The following is a 9203-nucleotide window of genomic DNA, read 5'->3' on the forward strand; positions in this document are numbered from 1 at the left end:
CACAACTTCAGATTCCAGAGGTAACCTGGCTGTAGGTGTGGCAGGATATACAGATGAAAAACAATTTCCCTTTCTCAGAATTCAATTTTTTTTTTGGCGGAACCTTGGATTAAACTCAAACCCTTGCATCTGCCAGGAAAGTGCTTATTCTACTAAGCCATCTTCCCGGCCCTCAGAATTCAATCTTGACCTCTCCTCTCAGTCTCATTCAAAGATAGCCTCTACTCTTAATTTTTTTAAAAACCTTCTCAGCTTTTGCTAGCCAAACTATTGGAATGCAGAAAAACATTACTAAATCAACACTGTGGCCAACAAGAGGCTTTACTGAAGCTCCTCAAAAGATCAGTCACAGGATAAGGAGGCGGTACCAAGAAAGGGACATCTATGTTACAGAAGCAAATTCTAAGTCTACCACTCCTGAAAACATAGATTTTCCATTCCTAAGTGCCCTTTCTTTCGTGTCATGGCTGCTTCTCATGAAAACATTGGCATAGAAATAAACTCGGAGACTCATCCCCAACAAGAAGCTGGAACCATCATAGTACCACTGAGGGATAACACTAAAAGACAAACATTTAGAAAGATGGAATACTATGTCTACTGACGATACTGTCCAAGTCACCAAAAATATCTACAGATCTTTTAGAAAATTTTTTATGCATAATAGCTTTAGTAAAAAAAAAATGCTCTTCTGAAAGAGTGCTAACCTAATCTGATTGGACACACTTATAGTTAGCATATCTCCTTTATGACCTGGCACACTGAATCCTGGACTCACATATGCTAGACAAGCACCCACCATTGAGCTACATTTCAAGCCTGATATATTTGTGAAATTGCCTTCAATCTACTAGCTGTCTTAGAAAAAGAAATACATATATTTGTGTTGCTGTTGCTGCCCATCCAAGAAGGATGTGATTTTTCTTTTTCTGCAGTACTGGGAATTGAACTTTGGACCTTATGTTTTTTTAAGCAGGCACTTATGCCATTGAGCTGTCTCTCCCTGGTTTTTTTTTTTTTTCCGGTACTGGGGATTGAACTCTGGACCTTGTGCTTGCCATGCAGGCATTTAGGGTGCTAAGCTATCTCCCTGGCCCAAGGACATCATTTTTAAATGAGAATATTCCATCTCCTGAAAAATTCATAACTGTAGGCATAATATGCATAAGAATACTTTTGAGACTGTACTATTTATAGAAGAAAAAGAATGAAACAACAAAAAACCCTGACTATAGCTTCTTTGAAACATCTAAAGGAAGTCCTCAAGAGTTATGTTATTTTCTGACAAACAAAACATGGCACTCTGGAAAATAGGTGATTTTTGATCTTGCAATATTGAGGTTCAGGTGTGTGCTACACGACTGTCTAGAATGGCCAACTGTTTCAGCAAACCTCTGTCTATGGCAACCAATTAAGATATTTCAGTTTCATATGATTTTTGTAATAGGAGCTGCAAAATTTATTTATACAAGTATAGTGAGAAATCAATATTCTCTTTTAATTTTTTTAAGTATTTAGTACAGGGTCTATAGGGTCTCACTGCATAGGTCAGATTCATAGTGATCCTCCTATTGTCAGTCTCCCAAGCACTGGGATTACAGCCACACGACACAAGGACCAGTCTCAGTCACCATCTCAGTGTGCCCTGGGGTGGGGCTAGCATGATATGCCGGGGATGCAACCCTGGTCCCTGTGTCTGCCTAAGCAGGTGCTTTAGTCTGCTGAGCTATCTGGCTGGCCCTGAGAAATCAATATTCTAATCGAGCTGTCATTCTTACTCTTTTCTAGGATAGTGAGTTTTAGTGCGTTTTTTGGGTTGTCAATAATTTTAAAAAGAATTCATATCAAGGAATTATTCAATCTGAGGACTCTGTCATAGAATTGGATATTGTAATATTTCTCAAACATGATCCTGCCTGTCTATCTTTTGCCATTTCCACCACTGTAGTTTGGAAACACATAGCTTGTTTTCATTGCTTCACAGCTGGAGAAGAATTTGGCTTTCAGGTGTAGCTTACCTTTAGTCTCAACAATATCGCATCTGATTTAAAATATATTTAAAGGAGATTTTGGAGATTAGTCTTCAGATTTGAATTTATAATGAGTTAAGTCTTCTGGTGTTTGTAGGATGAAATAAATGATATGGACATGGGCTTGCAGGGGCCTCGGGGCACTGTGATTGAAGATCCATATGCTACAATATTAGCCCCCGATGTGATCGTGTGAGAGGGCAGCATCTGGGAGACATAAGGAGGTCCTGACAGTGCAGCCTGGTGAGTGGGCCCAAGTCTTCATGAGTGAGAGATGTGAAAGCTGACGCTCTCTGTTCCTTACCATGGGGGGGCCTACCGGAAAGGTGGCCACCGGGCCCTCTAGGTGTGCACTTTGCCAGGTACCAGACTGCCAGGGTCTTCATTTTGAACTCTTGATCCTATAGAACTGTGACAGAGTTGTCTGTCATTTAAGCCCTTCTGTCCACTGCATTTCACTGCAGCAGCCCAAGCTGATGAACTTGCCGCCCAATGGAAGATCAAACACTGCTACAGAAACTAATTTAAGATAGTTTATTAATTTGCTTTATTTTTCTTACCCCTATTTCTTTATTGTATGTCACAAGCAATATATTTTGGGGCTATCTTTTTACTTTAAGGGCATGGCATGCCTTGGGGCTTGAGGGGAGAAAACAAACATAAGCAAAAGAACTACAATGGTGTAATGGGCAGGATCAGGCTGGCGGTCAGGCAGTAATGGTGTGGGTTTTGGGTCGACTTACCACAGCTTTGGCTTCTCAGTCCTGGAGACCACATGGGTTATTTCAGCTTAAAAGGACGTTCTGGAATTAAAGGTGCACAACAATGAGAAGTGCCCTCTGCTGAAGACTACAGTAATCTCCAAAGAATATTATCAGAATGCTCATTGTGTTCCTTTCTCTGTAGCCAGCCATGCCTCTAAAACCATACCAAAAACACTCAACTTGTAGTGCATAGATAATATAGTATGATATAATATAATATAATATAATATAATATAATATAATATATAATATAATATAATGTAATACAATGGCTCCTATACTGCAGATACTTACTCCTCATTCATACTGGTCAAAAATAAGTTTTCCTATTGATGAATACATGCATGAATCAGGAGACTGGGTTTATTTCAGTTTGTGGGCTACACTACCTCTAAATGAATTCTCAGATAGTAATGTTCATCTGTGTAAATATATTGGAATGAAAGAACATGGAAAATGGTTCTAGAAAGTTTTCTCTGGCCATATCTGGAAGGATCATGGCTTCCAGGCGCTTCCACTGGCTAGAACCCATCATATAGCCCTATGTGATTTCCAGTAACATTAGTATCAGAGTCCAACAGTTCTTCCAGAAGGGAGAGATGCTTTGAGATCCACTCAATTAATCTTAGCCACATCAAGGAGTTAACAATGTAAAAGGTTAAAATAAACAAAATACAACAAATTATAATATAAACGGACAAATGCATTTAGAAACTACATTTGTAATTTTGTAGTGTTTACTGTTATGTGTTATTTGTAACAGCTACTGTTGGTCAGAAAAAGACACGAAGGTATTTTTAAAAATAACTAAATCTTGAGGGCCAGGGAGATGGCTCAGTAGAATAAGCACTTCCCTTGCAAGTGCAAGGGTCTGAGTTCAATCCCTGGTTCTGAAAAACAAAACAAAACAAAACAAAACAACGATATCTTTAAAAATAACTAAATCCTCCATCTGTCACTGGATGTCTTAGTAATTATTTTGGAGTACATGAATTGACCTACAATCGCTCAACTGTTGGTGAAATTATGTATTTCCTCCACATCCATGAGTAACCAGCTACACAGCATAGATCCATGCTGAAATTATGTAGATAGAGTGAGTTTTCCTAAAGAATTTACAGTCCTGATTTTTTACTCAATTGTAACTCTTTAAACTATGTACACTAAACAATTACAGAATTGTAGGTAACTACTTTTTTTGAAATTCCTCGTATCTTGGGACAGTGATTTGAAAAAATCAAGTGAAAGTTCGCCCATATAGACCAGTCCATTTTTTTTTTCTTCAGGGAAACCTATATTTAGTGACTCCAAGGCCCAGAGTGGGTGCACCCTTTGAGCTCAGATTCCTATGCTGAAATCCTAATGGCGAAGGCCTAGTCGTCAGTCGTAGGAGATGGAGATTTGGGGGAGGTCATGAGGTCACGAAGGGAGAGATTTTGTAAATAGGATCAGTGTTCTCACAGACACACCAAGGAGATCTGCTGTTTCTTCTTTTGTGTGCAGTTAGGGGGAAAGGATGGCCTGAGAGAGTAGCTCTCTCTGGACACCAAGTTGGCTATGCCCTTCATCTTGGACATCCTGGCCTACAGAACTGTACAGTGGGCTTGCTCTTTCTTTCTTTCTTTCTTTCTTTCTTTCTTTCTTTCTTTCTTTCTTTCTTTCTTTCTTTCTTTCTTTCTTCTTTCTTTCTTCTTTCTTTCTTTCTTTCTTTCTTTCTGATTTGGTTTTTTGAGACAGGGTCTTTCTGTACAGTTTATTTTCTTATTTAGTTTAAATTATAATGCTATAAATTAAATTTGTGTGCTCGCCTAAAATGGCTATTTAGGTTGGACTTATTTTGAGTTGTGTTTATTTGACAATGTGAACTGCGTCTGCTTTGAAAAAATACTTTAAAGACATGAGTGCTGAAGGGCTTCGTCTGTGCACCCTGGTGAGTGGGATTCTGCTGCTGGTGGCCATGTGAAGCTGCTTTCCCTGGGCTTGTGCAAGGTTCTGAGAAGGTGTTACCTGTGAGCCAGGAATCTGGTCCCCAGCAGAGACCAAATCTGCCAGCAGCTTGGTCAGGGACTCCCGCCTCCAGAGCAGTGAAAAATCATGTCCTGTTGTTTATCAGCTGCCCCCTCTCAGCAGCTCATCAGTCTGAGACCACAGGCTCAGGACCTTGGACAGACAGGGACTTCAGGCTCACAAGTCCCCGGGAATCACTGCACCCCCCAGAGTTCTCATGAATATTGTGGAAAATGGTATGTGAATAAAGCCCTGAGCAGTGTGCCTGGAGTCCATCAGACCATCAAAACTGATAGGAAGTAGCAAAATTACGAACTTCAGGTGGACTCTCCAGAGATGAATGAATAGGGAAATGTGAGCGCCTCACACGAGCTGAGCACGCATTCTACCACTGAGCCACGTGCCCACCCTAGTGAATGAATATCAACTTCATATAGCATACATGGACAGTTCCAGCTACTACTGGGGCAGTCAGTATACAGGAACAGAAGTTTATGCATCCCGTTACTGAGCGTATTAGCCTCCTGCCTTACATTCTTCCTTCTTTATGTCCTTCCTTTCTTTCCATCCCATCTCTTCTCCCTCTTTTCCTCTACATTTTTATCTTCTCTTTGTGTTTCTTTTTCCTCTTAGAAAGTCCTGTTTTAAACAGTCCTGACAGGAAACCTGTTATGTTTCTTGTCTAGTTGTCCCCCCAGAGCCTCATGGGGCGGACTTCTAGAGTTTGTGACTAACTCTTGACCCACTGGCATTATTGGTGTGAGTGCTGCTGGGATTATGGGTGTGAGTACCACTCCCACCCTGGGGCAGACAGCCTAAATGCAACTTCAGGGAGACAGACTTGCTCTCTGATGCCAGCATTGCTGCTATTCTCCATTTTGCTCTTGCTTGTTACCACTGCCAAGAACTGCTGTCCTCTGCCATGTGCCAGTTTGCCTTGGAGCCAGCCGAGTAAGGACTGAAACCTCCACTAACTGTGAGCTACCCAAACCTTTCCTTCCTTCATTTTGGGTGTCGAATATTTGCCCCAGCAGCAAGAAAAGAGTAACTGAGGCAAAACCAAATAAGTAAAGCAGCTGAGAGTACAGGCGCTGGGTGGGTTGGTGGAAGGTGTGTGCCCAGAACTCACTGTCAGAATCACTTTTCCACATGCCTCAATCTCTGGAGAAAAACCAAAGAAATCCCAGCCACTCTCCCAGGGCTTGAGACCAGTTCTCAATTCTTCACAGTTGACTGGAAAACTTCAGCATCTCAGTCACTGAAGCGGCTGACAGAGAACCTGGGTCAGCTCCAAGAGTGATTGATTGTCTCTGTGCTCGACCAAAAGGCCTTGCTAATCCCATCCTCAAAAATGCTTGCAGAAATGGGAAACTCCTGGATGTTGAGATGTCCACCAAGAAATGACCCCTTGAAGTTGTGCACGCCTAGGAAAGTTCAGAGTCGGTATCTCCACACAGAACAGGAACCTCCAGGGCCCTGAAGACTGCCTCTCAGATTTGCACCAAGCCCTGGAGGGCCCAAGGTGAGCACAGAAGTCAGATGAGATCTTAAAGAAGGTTCTGGAGGGGAGGAGAGTGCTGTGCCAACACTCACTGCTTCCAGGCAGACAAAAGGAACTCAGCTGAATCAAGATTTCTTACTGTCTCACACTAATTAGGACTTATCAAGGGAACATATTCAACATAAAAACCTAAATTTGGGCTTGGTGATGCACACCTGTAATCCCAGCATGCCGGAGGCTGAGGCAGGAGAATCACTGTGAGTTCAAGGTCAGCCTGAACTATGTAGTGAGACCCCTTTTCTAAAAACCAAACCAAACAGGAAACCTAAATCCTACCAAATTTCCAATTTAGGCTACCTTTTATGATGAGAAGAGCAAAAAATGAGAAGAGTTTAAAATACGGAGTCTTCGGACTGAACAGGCAAATGCTGAGAAGTGACCTGACTGCAGCTCATGGAACTGGGAAGGCTATAGGCAGAGTGGGCACAGACTGCTCACTCAATCCCCACATGCAAAGAACACGTAGAACCTGCTAAGCTTGAAACAGGTGCATTGAAGACCTTTTTTCCTGGACAAAGCTCAGCTAAAATATCTTTAGGTGCCTGAGCACTTTTTTTTTGGCATAGTAATATATTCTCAGTTTCTGTTTTTAAGTGAACGTTTCTGTTCTATGCGCATAGAACAGCACAGAAGTGTGGTTTTCTTTTCCCAGCTATCTCCAATGCTTTAATGCACTTGCACAATTAGGATTATTTCTTGGGGACGATGGGACAGTGAGTCCCAGCGGTTTTTCTCCACTCTGCTCATAGTAATGTGAAAAGGGTTCCATAAAGGGTGTTTGATAACTTCTGATTCCCAAAGCTAATCTTGTTTTTCTTTTTAAAAAAACCCTTATTAGTCCTTCTGATTATATGGAGAAACATTCAGTTTGATGTTAACTTGCCGTTAACACCTAAGACTTGCTAATATCCCTTTTAATGAAGAATAAAAATTCAGTAAATAGCTGACCCTTCCATGGATCTGGTGGGTTGACAAGGCTCACCCAGAGCAAAAGGAAACCCAGATCAGAGAACACCATAGATATTTGCAATCAAAGGTCTGGGATCCACAAATCCAAGGTGCTTCCTCTGTTAGTTTACTCAAAGTGTAGTGTGGCAGTCGAACTCTGCATCATGAAGACCTAAAACACAGACTTTAAGAAAGGTTAATCTAAATTCATGGATGACAGGAAAAATATCAATGGGTCTCAGGGTATATCCCTAATCTTTTGAGTTTCACATGACATACCCCTGATGCTCCTAGCATAGACAGAATATTGGATGGACCATGGCTCAGAGCCACTGAACTAATTCTTGTGCTTTTAACTAAAATCCTCTATTTCTTTGAAAAGACCTCTTTTAAATTGCAGATGAAGCTGGTCTGGGGAAACGTGTCCCTAAAGAGAAAGTAGCGTAAGTGCCCATGTTAGTGCTACCGTAGTGTGTGCACAGGATAAATCTAATGCAGATTGAACTAATCTAAAGTTCAACATCTGTTTCATTCAAAGTGGGACATTTGAAATTCAATGCAAAGAAGAACTTTCAAGCCTGGCTTTTATTCTGAACAACTAATTGCAGTAGTCAGTTTCCAATTTTTGAGTCCATAAAGCCACTTCGCTAGCCCCAATAAAAGTCCCATAAAATAGCATTACAATTTGATGAATGTATTATAGGTTTCATTCTGTTTTTAAAGAGAACTATTGTACATAATTTTATCAATTTTTGAATTTAGTAATATTGAATGTCAGTAACGCTGAATATCACAGGCCAGCACCTGTACTGTAGATAGGGATGGATGGGATAGAAATTCACATCTACTGTCGGATGATTTGGCAAGTTATTTGTAGCTCAAGTCCCACATTGTTGTTTTTTTTTATAAAGTAGGGATAGAAATAACACTAATCTTATTAATGTTTTTAAAGGTATTAGATAGAATGATTTAGGTGAGCTGTAGCATAATACTTGGTAGAGTGGGGTTCAAAATGTATTATCTGTAGTTAACCCTCATCAGTGTAGCAGCTTTCTTTGGCTTTGATCTTTTGAATTCATAGCTTGGCTCTTAGAACACAACATTCAGGATATATGCATATTATAAAATATCTCTCCATGTTTTCAAACATGATGTTTTCATATTTGGCATAATGAAAATAAGAAGACAACTTCTTTTATAATCTGGGAGTTTTGCTAGTTCAACACATGTAACACTGGGCATGTAAGCTTGGTCTAGCATCTTTATTTACTCTTGTTTTTAATGACACCCTTTTTGGCTTGGTCTGGCTTGGGTCACCTTCTCTTCCCCAGTCTCCTAAGGTGACAGAATGTTCAAAGCTGGAGGGGAGATCTGAGAACCTGTCTCTGAAACTCGCCCCAGCGCGATCTGCTGTCCGTGATGAGGAGAAAACTCACACTTAGGCTGGGAGGTGAGGGCTTGTTTGTACAAGTTCAACTGAGTCACAGTTTAAACTCGGTTTTTCGAGCTCATCTTATTATATCATATAGGCCCTCAAAACTATGAGATCATAGCATGTCCGTGTGCCACCTTTCTGGGACCTGATGAATAGTAATTTTCTAGATAATCCCCAAAATTCCAAGGTACTTCCTTTCTCTAAGTGAACATGAATATCGCAAGATTTTAACATGTTTCATGTATGCTTTACAGAACTGTAAAAGGTGAAGGCTGCACACTAGTGCATTTATCCAAGGGCAAAAAGGGCAATTGGACTTGGTCAGAATTATGTAGCAAGCCACTGCTAACATGATCTTATCAAGAAGCTTTCACTAGATGTCTTCTCTCAAATTCTAGCAAAAGCTTTTCCTGTGTATCTGTTGCACTGAATGTGCATGTAAAATATCTAAATGTTAT

Source organism: Octodon degus, unplaced genomic scaffold (assembly GCF_000260255.1).
Source record: "Octodon degus isolate 3935 unplaced genomic scaffold, OctDeg1.0 scaffold00190, whole genome shotgun sequence".
Classification (NCBI taxonomy): domain Eukaryota; kingdom Metazoa; phylum Chordata; class Mammalia; order Rodentia; family Octodontidae; genus Octodon; species Octodon degus.